This window comes from Leptodactylus fuscus, chromosome 1 (assembly GCF_031893055.1).
Source record: "Leptodactylus fuscus isolate aLepFus1 chromosome 1, aLepFus1.hap2, whole genome shotgun sequence".
Classification (NCBI taxonomy): Eukaryota; Metazoa; Chordata; class Amphibia; order Anura; family Leptodactylidae; genus Leptodactylus; species Leptodactylus fuscus.
Window position 1 is genome coordinate 37,217,383 of NC_134265.1, and position 22,296 is coordinate 37,239,678.

Consider the following 22,296-nt stretch of genomic DNA (forward strand, 5'->3'; position numbering starts at 1 on the left):
AAAAAAAACACAGTGATGTCACAATAGAGTCATTATGTACATAGTGATATTACAACATAAAGAAAGATCCAGACCCAAAGGGGTAGTGGAGGGGGCTCATGACAGAAAAAGGGATGAGGAGCAGACAGGTTATGCAGAGTTCATGGGGTCAGGGTATAGTATTATTGTATAATAGGTGGGGTTTCACCCTAGTTTATAAAATAGAAGAACAGCAAAGAGGAATTCTTAGTAGTTACAGGAGGCTGAAAGAGAACTTTGTCCCTCCCTTAAATAGGTTGCTTGTTCTTTGTCAGGAGGGGTCTTTGGAGGCAGAATGGGGGTGGAGGACTAAGGGGTCATCTCCACCGACTTGGTAGTACAGATACTGGATGGAGAACCAGACTGGTTAACAAGTTCTGTGGTCAGGGTACGCAGGATGGAATCACCCTCCGATGTTGGTGCCCCTGATGGAACATGGCCGTGGTTAATAATCGAAGACTGCGGCTATGTTTTGGGGTTGGTGCCTTCAGAGATCCATCCTTTAGAAGGGGATGAGACTTCAGTGTTTGTGTTGCTGGGATTGGTAGTTAATTGTTATGTCCCATATGTAAATGATGTTATAATGTTATTTATGATAATTCTTGGATATGATAATTTATGGTTTAATACGGAGGAGTAATTTAACAAAATGTCACTGTGGCCTTTTCTTCCAACCTCTGGTGTCTGTCATTAATGGGATCTCAAGGGGACAAGATAGGTTGGGGGGGGGGAGGGTTAGGCACTCAGCTCAACTACAAAACGCTAGTCATGCATATTGTGATGTCACAGTACAGATTTATATACTGTAAAAACAATGTTAACATAATCAGAATTTATGTAGAATGATATGGACGACTCATACTGTGATTGTATTTTGCACTCATATGATGGTGGCTATACTAAGCTGAGGCCTCACATTGCAGAAAAGTTGCTTTTATTACTGCAAATTTTGCTGTGGTTGTTGGAGAAAAGAAAAAATCACAGCAAAATCTGCAACAAAAAAGCAGCTTTTCCGCAACGTGAGGCTTAATGTTGGCTGACGATTTTTATGCCATGTTTTTTTCTTTTAGGCTTTGCTAAGTTTTTACGTGTGAGGTTCGATCACCTATTATTATTATTTATATAATTACATGGTGCATTACACTGGGAGTAAAATAGAATAACTTAGTGACCAGCTGGTGCAGTGGGTAAGAGCACCCTACTCGCAAAGTTTAACAAACTACAAGGGAAGGGGATAGAGACAGTATTTCAGGATGGAAGCTGTCCAGATGGTGATGTGGTGGCAGCGGGGGTTATCGAAGGACATCACATAGGTGATGGGCAGGAGAAGTCTTGAAGGCGTTTGTATGAAGAGTAGATAAGAGCAAAGTATAGTAGGAGGTCTTGAGAGAATCGCAAATTATGTGTATGGAGTTAGCGAGAAATTAGATCCATGATGTATGGAGGGGACAGGTTGTGGATGGCCTTGTAACTCAGTTCCTGGGGGAAGATTTATTAAGACTGGTATATCATGTCCAACAGAAGCAAGGCACGGCTCTGGCATCGTCATAAATTAGTTGCATGGCCATGTGCCGCAATGGAGATCTATGCCAGAAAGTGGAGAGCGAGGTGCAGATCAGGACAAGTGTTGGGACTTCAGCACAAGAGGGGGCTTTCCCCCAAATGTCATTCGTCTTCTGGTGTAGATGGATTGATAAAATTCCTCTAGAGTGCCAATGGGTAGGTCCATCCATACTCCATACACGTGTCCTGTACACGAGTCCTGCTGGGTCAGGTACCGTAGGCCATAGGAGTTTTCACAGTATCTTTCACCTGTGTACACCCTGGCCATAGATGCGTTCTCTATTACTAGACCAGGTCTTTATGTATGCGTCCTGTGTGGCGGTGATAGCAGTACACGCCGTCTGACACATCTCCACAGGCGTCATTGGAGATTAAAGTAGTCGCAGGATCACACTGCAGGAGAGGAATAATTATACACGGAGAGCAGGCAGCGGAAAACTGCAAGGAAAGCAAACAGCCGTCCTCAACCACCGCACATAGGCTTCAAAGGGAAATCCAGCTTATTGAGAATGCATTAAATGATCCCAGAACAGATTCCCGCTACGGACGCGGCCATCACTATCAGATTGTGGGTCTCCACAAAGAATGAAAACGCTAAAAAAAAAGAAAGTGTCTTTGAGTCGTCCTCTCCTACCGACTTGTCACAAATTCTACTCAGCTATTTTATAATTCTGTCTGTTCCTGGGAGAGATCCGGCAGGTGATAAGCAGCAGCGCGGCCATTACCACATCAAAACGGCATCGGGGAAAAATCCATCTGGTTTTACTGCCGGTTTTCGGTACGATTGCAGTTTTTAAATGTAAAATGTGTTAAAGGTGTTCACCTGCTCAGGCTGGGTTCACAGCAGCGCTCGGTTTCTGTTCGAGGATTCCGTTTACCACTATTTTGGGTGGAGACCTGGCGGACCCCATTATAGTCTGTGGACTCCAACCACTACCACTAAGCCCAGCCCACTTTTTGTCTCCATTTTTAGCGGTGACGGGAGTCAATATGATGTACAAAATAACTTGTGACTTTTTATGCCACCAAAGAGGCGCATATCACTTCTTGTATTCACCCTATGTCCCATACAAGGGAGGACATATAGTGCTATAGAGGGAGGCCAATTGGCTGGTGTGGGGTCAAGGAATGGGAGGGGTCCTATCCCATTTTGTTACTGTCATGAAAACGGGCCTACAGGGAAAAATAATCTTCAGGCCTACTGAAGTAAACCCTAGCGCAGTGATTCCCAAAGTGGTCCAGGTGGACCCCCAGGGGTCTCAGTCGCGAAGCAAATTTCCATTGTTTGATCTAATCTTCACATTTTTTGACGAGTTTTGGGAATATGGTAGAAATGTAGCAGCAGGAGATCCACAGAAATCAGTAAATTTTTGAAAGTGGTCTACGAGAAAAAAAAGTTTGGGAACCTCTGCCCTAGAGCCATGATGGAGGAGCCTATATTTGTTCACTTTCCAAGCAGAGCCAATGTGGGAACCTGGACCTTCAGGAAGGTGACCCATGGGGTTATTGACATCTGTGGTTATCTTCCTGAGTTAATCTAATGGAAAAATTTTACATCTTGTTGCTTTAAATGGCCCGTCATAAGCCAATCTATCATCCATTGCCGGCGCACAAGGTCAACTTCCTTTTTGACTTGGTGACAAGTTTTGATTGGTTTCCATGGTCATGGAGAAGTTTGCCCTGAGGCCCGGCAATGAATGATGGATTGGTTTATGGGGACACTTTGTGTTTTGGATTAGATTCCAGCTCCATTTCAAGGGAGCCATACATGCAAGTGCACGGTCCAGTAGACGTGCACCTCATGTATTAAGAGGTGTGTGCCTTGACATAAATGAGGCGCACCCTTTGTCGGCTCAGGGGTTATGAAGAAAAATAAGTCTATCCCACCATCTGTCTTGTCCTGTAAATACAGTGAACTTCTTAAACAATTACATCATCCATTTCAAAGGTGCACAGCAAGGACAGAGACAGCAGGTTATGACAAAAATGGCAGTAAAATTTCTATTAATTCAGACAGGGCTTGGCCTAGTCACAGAAGAGCAGATGCCGCAGTAGTTCCGAGGCCACCAGGTCCCACTGATGTGAAGGATAGAGAGTGAGACATGATTAGGATCTTCACACCGTGCTCCAATGTCTTAAGCTGTCTGTAACACTGCCGAGCCCAGAGCCATTACCTCTCCAGCTGCTAAACCCAGCAAACCACAAACACATGTAAGTAACGTATGCTGTAAATCCCCTCTAAGCCAATGGAAGGATGAGGGATGGGGGAGGTGATGCACATCTCCCCTCGGTGTATGACAGTACCACCCACCTCCAGTTCCTACGGAGAGTCTGATTGAGCGTAGGATGCACAGATTAACTTTGGACCGGTGCCTAGATGCGCGTCTACCGCCAACTCACTGCATTGATTATTCCATTGCTTGTCAACTCTATCCTTTAAAGCAGAGATCTACAATCTAGACACAATAATGGCCCATTAATAATGAATCCAGTACATTGTTTTGGAGAGTATCCAGGGCTATTAAGTCTTCCCATTACTTATACGGTAATCTTCTGTAGGGGACACTGCGAATGCAGCTGCGATATCATTAAAGTTCTATGGACGTTGTCATATAGAAGATTCATAGACCGAACATGACTTTCTTGGAAACATTTAAAGGGGAATCATCAGGGTAGACCAAGTACAAGCTCTCGATCTCACTGAATTAGGTTGGGTTTTACTTTGCATTGGTGTCTCCGCACCTGATCAATTCCTGCAATCCATCGAAAGTTTAAAAAAAAAAAAGTGATTTGGAACGGTTCCGCTGGTTGTTTTTTTTAGACAGATTCACTAGGTGTAAATATCAGGTGCAGATGTGAACATAGCACCAGCCATATGGTGCTCCATTTCCCTGCACATGGTAAAGAGACAATAACCCCCACCATAAGCTGTGCATGGAGCCACATGCAGGCAGATGATTCATTAAAGTTAAGGACCAATTCTTTATACCATGTGGTTTGTAGGTCCTATATTCTGCGTTCTAAATTTCTTGACACACCTTTGCAGCAGAATATACAGGAACTCTATATCCCTATAGATAGACAATTAAAACATACTTACCATGGATTGACCTCCGGCACTTCTCGGAAGAGCAGGAGAATTTCCCGGGCTCCACAGATTGCTCCCGCATCCATCAGGATAGCAGTTATTATATATGAGACACAGCACTTGATATCCTGATCACATCTAATAAAAGGGGGACATAGCCAGAACATTTTGTGCCCATGTGACAAGAAAGGGGGCGTGTTCATTTTTGTGAAAGGGTGTGGTCAAAAGGTTCCCGCTATGCCCCCTTGTGAATGGAGGGCCTGTGCACTTGTGTGACCGAGTGATCGATTGGCTAATCCTATAGATTATGGAATTAACTACTACAGAATATTGAACCTAATGAATTAAAAAAGTGGTGATCAGGATGGACAATCCCTTTAAATATCTCAGCTTTTAGACATTACCAGTCTCAACAGGAGCGTAAAAGTGATCATAGGACCTTATAGCAAAAACCAACTGCTATGCCTGCAACGTAATATCAAGTTCTGCCCCTCGGGAAACTTTAACCCAGCTTTATCAAAATCTGAAGATTAGGATTGAGCCGATCTTGACTTTTCAGGATCGATTTTAAAATCCGATTTCCAATCATTTTTCATTCGAACCCGATCTCGATCCCAATTCCGATCCCAATGCAAGTCAATGGGATTTTTTTATTAATCGGAGACCGGATTTTAAAAGCAATCCTATTCACTATACAGCATGGAATGTAACAATTGTTAGAATCCACGCTGTGTAGTGAATCACTAAAGTAGCCAGAGGAGTTTTTTTTGGTACTATTCCGTTATCGGGCCAGCAGCAGCGCAGTTCAGCAGCAGCTTTCGGGACAGCAGTTCAGCAGCGGGAATTACAATGACATCCGAGGACTGCTGGCCCGATGCTTGTGCCCAGTAACCAGTACATCGATGACCCCCCTCCCCCATCCTTCTCCTCCTGCCAGTGCTGCCCCCCAGCTCTCCTTACATCTTCCCCGTACCCTCTCCCCGCCACACGACTAGGCCTCACCTCAGCGCTAGTACCGAGACCGAAAGGAAAGACACCGGGGCTCAATCCAGGCCCTGACAAGAAACACGCCGACTATAGGAACGGTGAGCTACAGCGAGCCGGAGGGACAAACTTTCTGCAGCGTCCGGCGGCTATCTAGTAGCATTCATTGCTCAAGATTTACGGTGAGGCCTATTACAGGGAGAGGGTACGGGGCAGATGTAAGAAGAGCTGGGGGGCAGCACTGGAAGGAAGAGGAGGATGAGGGCATCGATCGATGTACTGCCTACTACACACAAGCACGGCCTCTATCATCGGGCCAGCATCGGCTTAGTCATGTGGCGGGGAGAGGGTACGGGGTAGATGTAAGGAGAGCTGGGGGGCAGCACTGGAAGGAGGAGGAGATGGAGGGGGGGTCATTGATGTACTGGCTACTGGGCACAAGCATCGGGCCAGCAGTCCTCGGATGTCATTGTAATTCCCGCTGCTGAACTGAACTGCTGTCCCGAAAGCTGGTGCTGAAATGCGCTGCTGCTGGCCCGATAACGGAATAGTACCTTTTTTTTAATCCTCTGCCTACTTAGTCCCCCCTGGTGACCACTTACCTCCAGAGATGGCTGGTCCGGTGCCCTCCTTCTTCTTTGCCTCGCTGCCGCTGCACGCTGCTCTTCTCCCTTCGCTGCCCCCTCCCTGCCAGGTTAGGAGAGTGTGGGCGGGTTAGGAGAGTGTGGGCGGGTACTAGGAGGGGAGACGTCATGTCTCTCCGCCCTGTACCCGCCCACACTCTCCTAAGCCACGCAAGAAGAGCAGCGTGGAGCGGCAGCGAGGACAAGAAGAAGGAGGGCACCGGAGCAGCCATCTCTAGAGGTAAGTAGCTACTAGAGATGTTTAGTTTAGCCTCCCATTCGAATGAATGGAGGCAGCCGGCGCGCAGGGGGTTAAGGCTGTGTGCCGGCTGCTTCCATTCATTCCTATGGAACTGCAGCAGAGCCTTCACACTGAGTATACAGCGTATACTCAGTGTGAAGGCTAAGCAAAGCATTGTGGGAAAAGATTACCGATCTCGATCCCACATAAAAAGATCGTGTTTGGAATTCTGATCGCGATCGTGAAATTTTCTCGATCACCGAACGGAATCCGATCTTTTCCGAACACGATCGCTCAACCCTACTGAAGAGTAATACAATCAGGAGAATAGCTATAGGGGGTACAGGGGTAGCAGTAACTACCGGGCTCTGGAAAGTCCCTATGCCCCATAAAATATAGCAGTATTCTAAATGGCACAAGGCAATCAGGGGCCCAATTACACGCTGGGGCCCAGTAACTCCAAGTTACACCTATGCCTATATTCAAGTTACACCTATGCATACAGTATACATGGAGAAGAGCTACCATTACCTAAGACTTGCTCCTATACCCCAGATTGGACAGTTTGCAGGTTGGAGTTGAATGAGTCACTTGGTCGCCGAAGATTTTATCAATCTCTAACTAACTGGAACGTCGAGAACCAGCAACAAGGAACTGGTTCACTTTAAAAGCAATTTCATAGAGTGCGAACATCCCTCTAAAGACCTCAGCTGCTGGGACTATGCACCACGCTAGTCTATAGCTATTGTACCAAAGAGTGTCAGGTGGCTGCTGGAGAAAGAACTTCATGGATCATTACCTCCGAAATACACACAGATGTGCTGTCCATCCAGAGCATGAGGACATCTGTCAAGAGTAATGAAGTCTCAGGTACAGGATTAACCCTTCCTGAGAGTAGCTAGGAGAGAGTGGGCACCATAACGTATTGTTAAAAAATTGGCAAGTTTTATACTTGTCCGTTTTGACGGATACACCAACCTAATAAAATGGATATAAAATATGTGACACACAATGGACGTTGTACATCCTAGTGTATTTCTGTGTGCCATCCATCTCCTATCTGTGTGTGATTTGTGTAAGATACGAATGCCGATATAATAGTAGTGTTAGGCAAATTGGTTTGCAATGAACCAGATTCGACCTGAATATTTCAAATTCAGTAAATTCCACCTATTATACTTTGGGGTCTGGAGAATAGAAAAAATTCCAGGATATAAAAATTTCACATCTTATTCTATCCAAATAAGTTCAGACCGAACCAAACCAGAGGACCTCTTCATCTGAACACCGGATGAAACAAATTTTCAGACCTTCGCCAATCCTTAAGCAGAAGTTTGATCACAAGTACATCATACTAGTGCAACCTGCCGGCTATTCATCTGAATTGACAGGCAGCTCTTGCAAGGGGAGAGCAATCCAGGCGCAAAATATTCAGCTTGAATCGTTTCACATTTGTATTAATTAGAGATGAGCGAATAGTATTCGATCGAGTAGGTATTCCATTGAATATTACGATATTCGAAATATTCGTACTCGATCGAATACCACACGGTAGACGCCGTAAAAATCCGATTCCCCTCCCACCTTCCCTGGCGTTTTTTTTACACCAATAACTGTGCAGGGGAGGTGGGACAGGAACTAGGACAACGTAGGATATGAAAAAAAAGCATACAGTCATTGGCTGGCTAAATCAGGTGACTTGCACTTTATAAGAACAGTGTCAGATTCGGTTCAGACGTGACTGTGAATTAGACAGGGATAGATGTTCTTCCAGGGTTAGCTAGGAATTTGAATTATTTAGGCAGGAATCTTACTACAACAGCTCTAATAAGAGCTAAACTTACATCTACCACTGCTTGAAGATTGTATATACACCATCTGTATATACACCATCTGTATATTATACACCATCTGTATATACTCTATACAACATCTGAATATACAATCTTTTTGCAAATAATTTCCCCAAAAGTCCTTGTTAGGGATCCAATTACGTTACACCTTTTCCCCCAACATACCTTTCCCATCTCCAGTTATATACGTGTTTTAAGCTCAGTATATACTTCTAACATACAGAGGTATTTGGGTGCTATATACCGTGCCCAAGGGCCTGAAGTTAAATTTCGGAGTGCTCACCCAAAGGGCCTGAAAAGTAATTTTTGGAGGTCTCACCACATCACGCACACATACACAATGACAGTTAAGGGTGAGGGCTGTTGGATTTCCCATTACCTATGCCATCTGTGGTTGTCATGGGCAAAGCATATCTCCCAACCGTCCCGATTTCCGTGGGACATTCATGAATTCAGTGTCCTGTCCCGTGGTCCCGGTTGGCGGGAGGTATGTCTCGATTTCAACTCATCGGCGTCCTCCGAGTTGAACATATAAGCGAGTAAAGCAGGAGCTGTCACAGCTCAGCTCCTGCCTTACGTCTGTGCTCCGACTTTGGCGTATGTAGGCGCGATGTGATGACGTCACATCGCGCCTACAACTATGTGAGTGGAGTGAGAGAGCGACGGGGGAGTGTTGGAAGGGGAGTATAAGTATTTGTTTGTGTTAAACATTGAGGGGAACGTAATGTAGGGGGCCTATGAAACTTGGGGCATATGGGGGGGAGAACAGCATGACACTGGGGCAGATGAAGGGGGGGGATGGCATGACACTGGGGCAGATGAAGGGGGGGGAACGGCATGGAATGGCACTGGAGCAGATGAAGGAGGGGGAGAACGGCATGACACTGGGGCAGATGAAGGGGGGGGAGAACGGCATGGCATGGCACTGGGGCAGATGAAGGGGGAGACATGAATCTGGGGGCAGAGATAGGGGGACATGAATCTGGGGGAAAAAATGGGGGGACGAATCTGGGGGCAGAGATGGGGGGACATGAATCTGGGGGCAGAGATGGGGGGACATGAAACTGGGGGCAGAGATGGGGGGACATGAAACTGGGGGCAGAGATGGGGGGACATGAAACTGGGGGCAGAGATGGGGGGACAGGAAACTGGGGGCAGAGATGGAGGGGGGACATGAAACTGGGGGCAGAAAAAGGGGTTATATGAAACTGGGAGAGATGGAGGGGGGGAATATAATTTACAGGTGGCTGTAGGAAGATTATACTGTGTAGGGGCACATGAAAAATTAATGAGAATGGGCGGAGGCAACATAAAAGTGGGTGGAGCCAAGTTTACCACGGCGCACATGTGCTGTCCATTTTTTTTTCATAGCCTCATTGATATGAATGGCAATGACGAATAGAAAAATGAAAGGGTCTTCACTCCCTACAATAGAGAAGGGTATAGAGCTCTCTGGAGTGCTGACTCTCCGATCCATAGGCCATGTGAGAACTCGGCAGATTTTATACCATGCGCTTCTTCTGATTTCCTTTTGATGGATTGTTAGGGCTTGAACAGTTTTTTTCCTTGATGGGCAACACTGGAGAATGTTGATTATGTTGTATATTAATAAAAGATAATCATAATTATCATCATCATCATCGAGTACTTTGGGAAATTCAGATTTGCCGTCTCTTTCTGAAGAGTGTAATCAATGTAAAAAAGGGAAGGAGGGAGGATGGAAGAGGAGAATGAGAACACTGCCAAGTCTCTTGGAGTGGTAAGCAATCATCTACATTATGCTTCCTCCCCCGTACATACCGCCACCTTAAAAGGGACCTGCCACCCGAATAGACTCTTTAAGATTACTTCTAAGTTGCTGAAATGGTTGTCGCACAATGGGTGCCGCCACATGATGTAACATGTGGTGTTGCAGCTGTCCTCCAGCAAGAGGCCCCCGATGCTTTCACTGAAGGGGATTTTGCCATTATAGACACTTCCACATCCTCGATCTACAGGACTGGAGATACGTGTCCAAATGCTGAGGGCCTGGAACGCTGGTCATACTAACGCACTGGTGCTCCATTCACAGAGAGGCTTTGGGAGGACTTTCGTTCCATCATCCTCCTGATCAATGAGACTCGGCTTCAGGCCCCCAGCAATCTGACACATCCCCTGCAATGTGTTTACTGGATAAGAGTCCATAATGGCACAACCCCTTTAAGGCCTTATACACTCGTCTACATATCACATAGTGTAGCATCTGCATTTTTCACAAGCCTGTTCACTTTAATGGACACAAATGAAAATCTTTGAATCAGTGAAAAAAAACACGGATGACATCCGTTTTTCATTCATTTTTTTACACATCCCCGATTCAGTGTCTACAAATCCCCGAAACACAGAGATTATACAAAATAAAACAAACGTAACAAAAAGTTGATCTGCTTTTCATAGAAGCAGATGTGAAAGGAGCAAGGTGGGGTGACAGCCATGAATCATAGACCTCATACAAAGAGGAGGACATGTCCGCCACCAGTGGCCTTTCCATCTCATGCCGGGCCCGCTGCCAGAGGCCCCATCAGTAGCTTCAGTGGTCGTTGGAGAGGGACCGGTAATGTCACTCCCATCATCAGTTCCTTACCTATGACCAACATGGCCACTGATGGGCCTCAGTGGTTACGAGATCCTCAGAATTTCCAGCAATTAGGCTCTGGCACCAGACAAAAATGGAACCAGCCGCCGTCTTTTATAACTTCCCCGGCTGCCAAACAGGCTGCTCCAAATCTTGGACAGAATCTTTAGATTGGGGTGTGGCAGAAACAGCATGGCACAAAATACTGCGTATTATAGTACCTGTAAAGTGAATGGAACTCCGGCTAATCTCATCCACACATTGCAGAAAAAAAATTGCAGTGGAAATGCATTTGCGTTTTTGTAAATCACAGAATGTCAATTATACCTACGGAAATACTGGTGTTTTCCGTAGATGTGTAATCGGGGCAGAAAGTGTGCAGAGGAAAACAATGTGGACTCTCCATGTAAAAAATGTGACATGTATCCTCTGCGGTCTTTTCCACAGTATTTATTTGCAGCAATTCACTGCATGGGGCCCTAGCCTTAAGAAGTTTAATGTGTTTCCCTGAGGACCTGCTGCAGAAGCGCACAACTGCAGGTCCTTTTACAATAGGCACACACAGCGGCAGGTCCTTTTACAATAGGCACACACAGCGGCAGGTCCTTTTACAATAGGCACACACAGCGGCAGGTCCTTTTACAATAGGAGCACACAACTGCAGGTCCTTTTACAATAGGAGCACACAGCAGAAGGTCCTTTTACAATAGGCACACACAACTGCAGGTCCTTTTACAATAGGAGCAAACAGCTGCAGGTCCTTTTACAATAGGAGCACACAACTGCAGGTCCTTTTACAATAGGAGCACACAACTGCAGGTCCTTTTACAATAGGGGCACACAACTGCAGGTCCTTTTACAATAGGAGCGCACAGCGGCAGATCCTTTTACAATAGGAGCACACAACTGCAGGTCCTTTTACAATAGGAGCACACAGCGGCAGGTCCTTTTACAATAGGAGCACACAACTGCAGGTCCTTTTACAATAGTAGCACACAACTGCAGGTCCTTTTACAATAGGAGCGCACAGCAGAAGGTCCTTTTACAATAGGAGCGCACAGCGGCAAATCCTTTCACAATAGGAGCAAACAGCTGCAGGTCCTTTTACAATAGGAGCACACAACTGCAGGTCCTTTTACAATAGGAGCACACAGCTGCAGGTCCTTTTACAATAGGAGCGCACAGCGGCAGATCCTTTTACAATAGGAGCAAACAGCTGCAGGTCCTTTTACAATAGGAGCACACAACTGCAGGTCCTTTTACAATAGGAGCACACAACTGCAGGTCCTTTTACAATAGGAGCACACAACTGCAGGTCCTTTTACAATAGGAGCGCACAGCGGCAGATCCTTTTACAATAGGAGCACACAGCTGCAGGTCCTTTTACAATAGGAGCAAACAGCTGCAGGTCCTTTTACAATAGGAGCACACAACTGCAGGTCCTTTTACAATAGGAGCACACAGCAGCAGGTCCTTTTACAATAGGAGCACATAACTGCAGGTCCTTTTACAATAGGCACACACAGCGGCAGGTCCTTTTACAATAGGCACACACAGCGGCAGGTCCTTTTACAATAGGAGCACACAACTGCAGGTCCTTTTACAATAGGAGCACACAGCAGAAGGTCCTTTTACAATAGGCACACACAACTGCAGGTCCTTTTACAATAGGAGCAAACAGCTGCAGGTCCTTTTACAATAGGAGCACACAACTGCAGGTCCTTTTACAATAGGAGCACACAACTGCAGGTCCTTTTACAATAGGGGCACACAACTGCAGGTCCTTTTACAATAGGAGCGCACAGCGGCAGATCCTTTTACAATAGGAGCACACAACTGCAGGTCCTTTTACAATAGGAGCACACAGCGGCAGGTCCTTTTACAATAGGAGCACACAACTGCAGGTCCTTTTACAATAGTAGCACACAACTGCAGGTCCTTTTACAATAGGAGCGCACAGCAGAAGGTCCTTTTACAATAGGAGCGCACAGCGGCAAATCCTTTCACAATAGGAGCAAACAGCTGCAGGTCCTTTTACAATAGGAGCACACAACTGCAGGTCCTTTTACAATAGGAGCACACAGCTGCAGGTCCTTTTACAATAGGAGCGCACAGCGGCAGATCCTTTTACAATAGGAGCAAACAGCTGCAGGTCCTTTTACAATAGGAGCACACAACTGCAGGTCCTTTTACAATAGGAGCACACAACTGCAGGTCCTTTTACAATAGGAGCACACAACTGCAGGTCCTTTTACAATAGGAGCGCACAGCGGCAGATCCTTTTACAATAGGAGCACACAGCTGCAGGTCCTTTTACAATAGGAGCAAACAGCTGCAGGTCCTTTTACAATAGGAGCACACAACTGCAGGTCCTTTTACAATAGGAGCACACAGCAGCAGGTCCTTTTACAATAGGAGCACATAACTGCAGGTCCTTTTACAATAGGCACACACAGCTGCAGGTCCTTTTACAATAGGAGAACACAACTGCAGGTCCTTTTACAATAAGCAGACACAGCAGCAGGTCATTTTACAATAGGAGCCCACAACTGCAGGTCCTTTTACAATAGGAGCTCACAACTGCAGGTCCTTTTACAATAGGCGCACACAGCGGAAGGTCCTTTTACAATAGGAGCACACAGCGGCAGGTCCTTTTACAATAGGCACACACAACTGCAGCTTCTTTTACAATAGGAGCACACAACTGCAGGTCCTTTTACAATAGGAGCACACAACTGCAGGTCCTTTTACAATAGGAGCACACAACTGCAGGTCCTTTTACAATAGGAGCACACAGCGGCAGGTCCTTTTACAACAAGCGCACACAACTGCAGGTCCTTTTACAATAGGAGCGCACAGCAGAAGGTCCTTTTACAATAGGAGCGCACAGCGGCAAATCCTTTCACAATAGGAGCAAACAGCTGCAGGTCCTTTTACAATAGGAGCACACAACTGCAGGTCCTTTTACAATAGGAGCACACAGCTGCAGGTCCTTTTACAATAGGAGCGCACAGCGGCAGATCCTTTTACAATAGGAGCAAACAGCTGCAGGTCCTTTTACAATAGGAGCACACAACTGCAGGTCCTTTTACAATAGGAGCACACAACTGCAGGTCCTTTTACAATAGGAGCGCACAGCGGCAGATCCTTTTACAATAGGAGCACACAGCTGCAGGTCCTTTTACAATAGGAGCAAACAGCTGCAGGTCCTTTTACAATAGGAGCACACAACTGCAGGTCCTTTTACAATAGGAGCACACAGCAGCAGGTCCTTTTACAATAGGAGCACATAACTGCAGGTCCTTTTACAATAGGCACACACAGCTGCAGGTCCTTTTACAATAGGAGAACACAACTGCAGGTCCTTTTACAATAAGCAGACACAGCAGCAGGTCATTTTACAATAGGAGCTCACAACTGCAGGTCCTTTTACAATAGGCGCACACAGCGGAAGGTCCTTTTACAATAGGAGCACACAGCGGCAGGTCCTTTTACAATAGGCACACACAACTGCAGCTTCTTTTACAATAGGAGCACACAACTGCAGGTTCTTTTACAATAGGAGCACACAACTGCAGGTCCTTTTACAATAGGAGCACACAGCGACAGATCCTTTTACAATAGGAGCACACAACTGCAGGTCCTTTTACAATAGAAGCACACAGCGGCAGGTCCTTTTATAATAGGAGCACACAACTGCAGGTCCTTTTACAACAAGCGCACACAACTGCAGGTCCTTTATCGTTACACTATAGAGCCCTTATATATAATTTGGTAGTTCTCCTTTATCACACTGTTCCCGATGTAATTTTACATTGTCTCATTTCATCTGCTTTAATTTAATAGTCACCGGTGTCACCAGGGTCACAGAATTGCTTCCTGCTGGGAAACGTTAATGAATGTTTTTACAAAGACCTCAGTTCCTCCATTCGGTGACCTGCAGAGAAGTTTTATTTCGGCGTCTTTCTGCACATTACCCTCCATCGCCCTAGATGAGCGTCTCTTCCCCGAGAGCAATCCCAGATGACTCTGACTCTCAGTCTATTCTCTCTTATCTTGTCAGATGCTTTAGGTGAATATAAAAATAGTCAGAGAACATACGGTGTCTTATTATAAGACTTAAAAGGCGAGGCCTAGATCTTGGCATCTCATGCAGGTGATCAATGGGCAGCTTTGTAGTTAATCCGCTTTTATTGGCTGTTTGTGAAGGGAAGAACAGTTGTTGCTTTTATGTATTGCACTTTATTGATATTTTTTCCCCTTTTTGTCTCTTTTTCTGCCTGCGGTTACTTTGTCATCCATCACAATAATTAAAAAAAGTTTTGATCATTTTACACTATAATGTCTATATAATTCTGAGTTAAAGACACCGCCAGAGCTTTGTTTACAATTCATGTTGGTTCTTCTTAGTTCTGCCTTCACGTCTTCCAGCAATCCCTATCGGTTCAGTGTCTACAAATCTCACAATATGCTGCGCTGTAAGTTAAGTTCCCCATGTAGGAGCGCATGGAGGAGTGTGCAGAGGATGGGAGTAGTATTCAGAGGTAGGTTCACAGTGGCTGTAGTCAATTCCACCAAACCTTAAGCACAGGGGCGTAACTAACGTCTTGTGGGCCCTGGTGCAATCTTTTGTCCGGGGCCCCCTACCTCATCCCTACAGTAAGTAGTGATGGCTACGGGTGCTAAGGAGTTTAATCCACCTTAATGTGGTTAGGGGAATCTATGGGTCTTCTTGGTTTATGCGCCAGATAGAAGCTGCAATCTCAGTACTGATGCCAGTGCTTATGGGCCCCCTAAGGCTCTGGAGCCCCGGTGCGACTGTATCCTCTGCACCCCCTCAAGTTATGCCCAAGTCAAGTATGATCAAGTATGCCTTGGTGGCTAGTGCAGTGGTGAAGAGGGGACCTTCATTTTGGATGTTAGTGGATGCAGTGGGTTCCCTCAGGACACCTCCAGTGGTATGTCTCCTGTCTGATCAGGCTTGGCGTGTCCTTGATGCATTGGTTCATGCACACAATAGTGTGCATCTGAGATGGGGGCCGAGTTTAGCACAGAATGCAATCCGGTGACACACGGTGTGACATCAGAGTGCTTACCATGATGCATTCAGGACTATGGGACTTCCGCATACATTCCATTCCAATAACACAGAGTAGAATAGAACCTGCTCTATAATTCTTCATGTTATGGGAAAGAAAGGGCCGGAGCATAAATATAGCAAAAGGCCCGGCATGACAGGGATTTCTATAGTCATGAACAGAGGTAGTAGCTTGTCAAGGGTTAATTTTATGGCGGGGATTTGGGTTTGTTTAGGGTTAGTCCTGGGCCAAGGGGTGGGTTTGTTTACAATACGGGGGTCTATTTAATAATCCCTTTCTCTGCCCCCTCTGTTATTCCTCACCTTGGACCTTTTGCAGCCATGTCGGATGAGCAGCTTCTCCAAGACTCCATGCGGCGCCTGGCCGCCGTCCACAGAACAGATTGGCTCCGCCGCACTCTCCTGGAGGCTTTGCCGGACCCTGCCTCCCCTCCTGCTGTGGCGTCTCCCCCTCAAGTCTCTTCCAGGCCCATCCGGCCTTCTCGACCTCCGCAGCGGCTCAGCCCTTCTGCTTCTCCCCAGCGTCGGCGCCGTGCTCGGAGCCCCTCACGGGACCCGCCGCCTCCTGCAGCTGCCTCTGATGCGCTCCCTTCCACAGGTGAGGCAGTGCGGAGGCGTCGGAATCCAGCCGCACGGCGCCACAGCTCCACTGCTCCCAGGGCCACTTCCGGCCTAGACGCTCCTGCTCCGCCCACTTCCGGCGCGGTGACGTCAGCGGGTGCGTCGGCCTCCAGCAACGCTGCCCGGACCTCCGGATCCTTCGTCCCGCCCCTCAGAAGACGTCGCACCGTTGCCAGGGACACGGAGGCGGAGCTTCGGGATCCTGGTGCCCGCCTACCTCCCTGCTCTTCTGCTACCACATGATCATCTGCAGCTACAGGCATCCGGAGATGCCGCGCTGCTGCCGGGGATACGGGGGCGGAGCCTCGGGACGTTGAGGCCCGCCTGCCTGCCTGCTCCTCTGCCTTCACCCAGCCCTCTACAACCACCAGCACCAGGGCCCATAGGAAATCATCCAGGAGATCGCACGCAGCGGCACGCCCACTGGGGGCGGAGCCTCCCACACCTTTGTCCCAGGTGCCGGATGTCTGCCAAGATGGAGCCCAGCATGGTCATCACCGCCAGCTACGGTCCACTACGGCCGAGCCCCACACTGATGATGATGAAGATGAAGACGCCGCAGATGTGGATTACGTTCCAGACGACTACGGGACGACGGCTGCCTCGGCGCTCCACCGGAGCCAGCTTGGTGAGTCACAACACTCTCTTATTCCTTTACGGTCAGGGTTTCTCCCACCCCTGAACCATCCTTGCCCATCAGCTAATGTTTCCCCCTCCCCTGACCCTTTAGCTACTCTCTTTGCTAGTGTGCGTCAGTTTATTGATAGTTATGTGCCGTCAGTTAGTGTCCCTTCTCCTGCTACTGCTTGGGTTGCTCCGGCTTCGGCTCCTCCTCCTGCGACGGCTCCCGCGGCACCTGATGCCGGGGGGAATTCGCAGGGTGAGGTGCCAGTTGACCCGGTTCGACTCGGCGATGCAGCGAAGGGTGAAATCTATCTCTGTTTTGATGGCCCCTTGGGGGCTCATGTTAAACAGGAGGTGAGAGAAAAGATATGGAGAGACGAATACGTCGAGATATTTTCTCTCTTGCCTCTAGAAAAATTCAACTTAGATAGAGTTAAGCTCACTGAGTCAAAAAAAGAGGAGGAGGAAAGACGCCGGTATCGCTTGATTCCGCGCACTCTCTCGAACTGGCTCCAAGCGTTTCATATACTAGCTAGCATTATTGGTGAGAAGGCCCCCCAGCACTGTTCTGCTTTATTTTGCTATGAGGAGTCCATAGGTGAGGCCTACCGGGTTTATGGCGGGACCGCTTGGATTCGCTACGACGAGCAGTTTCGTCAAAGGAAGGCGGTCCGACCATCAATCCGGTGGGATCACAAAGATATTAATTTGTGGATGAGCCTCATGGTAGCGGCTAGATTGCCTTCTCAGCCGTTTCGGTCCAGCACAGGGGGGTCTTTTTCTGGACAGGCGTCCTCAACAGTGCAGCGTCCCGGTTGTTGCTGGCAATTTAATGAAGGGCAGTGCCGCTTCGGCAGCACTTGCCGCTTCAAACACGAATGTTGCCATTGTGGAGGGTCTCACACAGGGTCCCAGTGTTTTAGAAAGCATAGGACCAAGCAAGCAGACTCTGCTACAAAAAGGGATGACACCGGTTCAGCTAGATCCGATGCTTCCTTATCTAAATAGTTATCCTGATAGAAATGCAGCTCAGTTTTTGTTGGCAGGTTTTAGAGACGGTTTTATCATACCCTCTGTTGTTCCAGTTTCTGTCCCATGTCTGAGGAATTTGAAATCCGCACGCTTGCGGCCTGATGTAGTGTTAGACAAATTGAAAAAGGAGTTGTCACTAGGTCGCATTTCAGGGCCTTTTGTTGATCCCCCCTTGCACAATCTTCACATTTCTCCTTTAGGCGTTGTTCCCAAGAAGGAGGCGAATAAATTTCGCCTAATCCACCACCTGTCGTTCCCTAAGGGACTGTCAGTAAACGACGGTATTGACGAGGAGTTGTGCTCTGTGTCATACGTGTCGTTCGACAGGGCGGTGGATTGGGTGAGACGCTGCGGTTCAGGGGCCCTTATGGCCAAAGCGGACGTAGAGTCGGCATTTCGCCTCCTTCCAATTCACCCTGACAGTTTATACTTGTTGGGATTTCGGTGGGAAGGATCTTATTTTGTCGATAGGTGCCTCCCGATGGGTTGTGCTATATCCTGTTCGTACTTTGAACGTTTTGCCACATTTGTTGAATGGGTAGTTAGGAAAGAGGCTAATTTGCACTCCATCCTGCATTACTTAGACGATTTTTTGTGTATCGGTCCAGCCGGTTCATCAGTGTGCTCGGTTCTCCTGTCTACCTTGCAGCAGGTTGCCTATCGTTTTGGCATCCCTCTCTCTCCCGAGAAGACGGAGGGACCGACCACCAGGCTACAATTTTTAGGAATTGAGATAGATTCCATTGCTATGGAGTGCAGATTGCCTTTTGAGAAGGTTGTGGATTTGAGGAAGGTTGTGGATCAGTTGATCACATATCGTAAGGTGAGGTTGCGCCAGTTGCAGTCTGTACTTGGTAAACTAAATTTTGCCTGCAGAATTATCCCTATGGGGAGGATATTTTGCAGACGTTTGGCCCAGGCAACGGCGGGGATTTCTAGCCCTGCGCACTTTGTGAGACTCACAGCGGAGCACAGGTCCGATTTGCATGTGTGGTCGTCCTTTCTTTCTGCCTACAACGGCAAGTCCGTTTGGCAGGAGACATGGTGTGATAATGTTGACATCTCTTTGCACACAGATGCGTCTGGTAGTTTTGGGTTTGGTGCATATTTTCAGGGACAGTGGATTGCTGGCGAGTGGCCCCTTTCTTGGAAACAAGCTGCTTTCACCCGTAATCTCACCTTACTCGAGCTCTTTCCAATTGTTGCAGCCCTGGAAGTTTGGGGTCCTCTTTTCAGAAACAAACGAGTTAGGTTTTTGTGTGATAATATGTCGGTTGTTGATGTGTTACGCAGCTTGTCTTCCTCGTCTCCTCCAGTCATTCGTCTTGTACGTCATTTGGTGCTTACTTGTTTGTCTTTTAATGTTTGGCTGTCTGCACGCCATGTCCCAGGGGTGACTAATTCCATTGCGGATGCTCTTTCTCGCTTCCAGTGGGACCGATTTCGGGCCTTGGCGCCGGGGGCGGCACTTCACGGAACTCCTTGTCCGGCTCACCTATGGGATCTGGCGTTCGGACAGCTCTGACCTTGGTTGGGCGCTCCCTTTGCGCATCTACGTGGAAGGCATATACACGGTTCTGGCAGGAATGGTCATGTCATTGTAGTACGGTAGGGCATGATTGCTACGCAAGTGCTCCTGTTTCCTTGCTTCTTTCTTGGTTGGGTTCTTGCTTTTCTCAGGGTAGGTCTAAGTCTGTTGCCCGCAGGAGCCTGTCGGCCCTCTCTTTTTGGCTAAAATTTTACGGGTTACCTGATACCACCAAGCATTTTTTGGTCCGTCAGGCCCTTGCGGGTTTCAGCCGTTCTCCCCCAACGCCTGATCCTAGGCGCCCGGTGTCATTTACCTTATTGGAGGACATGTTTTCAAAGCTACCATTGGTCTGTAAAAATGCTTTTGAGACTCAGTTGTTTGGGGTGGCATTCTCCCTTGCGTTTTTTGGGGCATTCCGTATCAGCGAGTTAGTCAGTTCGTCCTGTAGTTCCCATGATGGTTTGTTGAGATCCCATGTTTCAATGGACGGGGGAGGGGTCACTTGCCGGGTGCTGCATAGCAAGACAGATCAAGGGGGTAGAGGTTTTACGGTTCGCCTGTTCTCTGTGCCTGGCGCGTCTTCTTGTCCGGTTGCTGCTGTTAGCAGGTTTTTACATATGCGGCCTGCTGTCGGCGGGGCCTTTTTGATCCATGAGTCGGGTAAAGCTCTTTCTCGCTTCCAGTTTGTTGCGGTTTTTCGTAAAGTCTTGGACAGTTTGGGCATTTCGTCTTGTCACTATAATTCGCATTCATTTCGCATCGGGGCTGCAACGGAGGCTACGAGATGCGGATTGCCGGAGTCCACGGTTATGCGCGTCGGTCGTTGGGCTTCCAAACGTTATCGCATATATGTTCGTCCGAATCTGCTGTAGAACCACTCATGCTGTAACTGTTTTGATATTGTTAATATTACGTTTTTTTCCAATTTGCTCTTCAGTGTTTTTTGTACCTTGTACGTTTTCTTTCAGATGCTGCCCTGTGCCTCGTTTGGATAGTTGGGCACTCGTATGTGCACTGGGGAGCCATCAGAGCTGATGTTAGGCCTAATGGTAGGCAATTGGGTTTGTCCCGTTCTCAAGCCTTAGTAAGATGGATAGGTAGGAGGGGTTGCTGTGGAGTGCATTGCTGCCGGTGTTACATTTTCATTCCCAGATGGATAGGCCTCCAAACGTCCTGGTCATTCACGCGGGCGGTAATGACCTTGGTGTCCGTACGTCCCGTGAGCTGGCGAGGGATATCAAGTACGACCTTCTTCGTATTTGGTCTATGTACCCAGGCATCGTACTAGTGTGGTCAGAAATAGTTGCCAGGCTGTCCTGGCGACATGCCCGGTCGGTTGCTAAGCTAAATAAAGCCCGACGTAAAGTTAATTCCACAGTTTCTGCCTTTGTCGCTCGTAATGGGGGTATAGTCGTTCGTCACCGGGATTTGGAGGTGCCACACAGTGGTCATATGAGCCGGGATGGGGTTCACCTCAATGATGTTGGGTATGACATCTGGTCGCTAGCGTTGCAGGAGGGTGTTGAAAAAGCAGTTCGTGTGTGGGCGGACTACCATGCGTAAGGAATCACGCATGTTAGTGCTGGCGGTGGAAGGTCTGGCAGGGCACGCTGTAAGCCGAAGTTCCAGCGAAATACAGGGGACCCATGGTGAAGGGTACCTCTGTGAGTGTTTTGTGTATCACTATAATAAAGTTATGAACATGTAAAGGGAGTTAAGGCAGTACCAGGATTTTTGTCCTCTCCCGTGTCGGCGCGTTGCGGCTGGGAGATTTGCGCGTGGGCTGCCTATCACTATGCTGGCCCTGCTCGACCTTCCAATAACAAAATGTTGTTGTTGTTATTATGTTTTCAATAAATTGGCTGTTGTGGCCCTCTTATCCCATCGTATATTGGTGTGTGACTGTTTTATTTCCATTGGGTGGGTGAGAGTGTGGGTTACACATGTTAGTTAATGTTCATTACATCAATGACATGGGAATATCCCAGTCATGCAATGGATCCAGAAGCCCCATAGACATAAATGCATCATAAATGTCACCCGACTGCATTCTGTGATAAACTCAGCCCCCAACTCAGATGGATACATGATCCTGGCCATGGACCTTTATCTCAGGATATGGATGAAAACTATGCAAACAACTCATTGTTTTATGTTTAGGCTGGAAGAATACTCAACTCAAAAAAGTGAGCAGGGCTATAGCTCATCTCTGTCTTGACTGCTAAACGACACCATCAATTAAGAATACTAATCATCACCATTACCGTCATCACAAGGATTGTCTCCAAGTTTTCCAGACACTCTGAATAACATATAAGGTTAAGTTCACTTAGCAGAATTTTTGTGGCAGAATCTGAAGATAAAATTCCATCTATTAGTCCATCCCCTGCCCTCCTATCTACAAAC

The 22,296-nt window shown here is 47.4% G+C and overlaps 1 protein-coding gene across 2 annotated transcripts in view; it reads right to left on the reverse strand.

The window, feature by feature from the left end:
• PHF24 (PHD finger protein 24) overlaps window positions 1–22,296 on the reverse strand; it is a 99,284-nt gene that overhangs the window by 21,861 nt on the left and 55,127 nt on the right. The gene's annotated exons all lie outside the window — the stretch shown is intronic.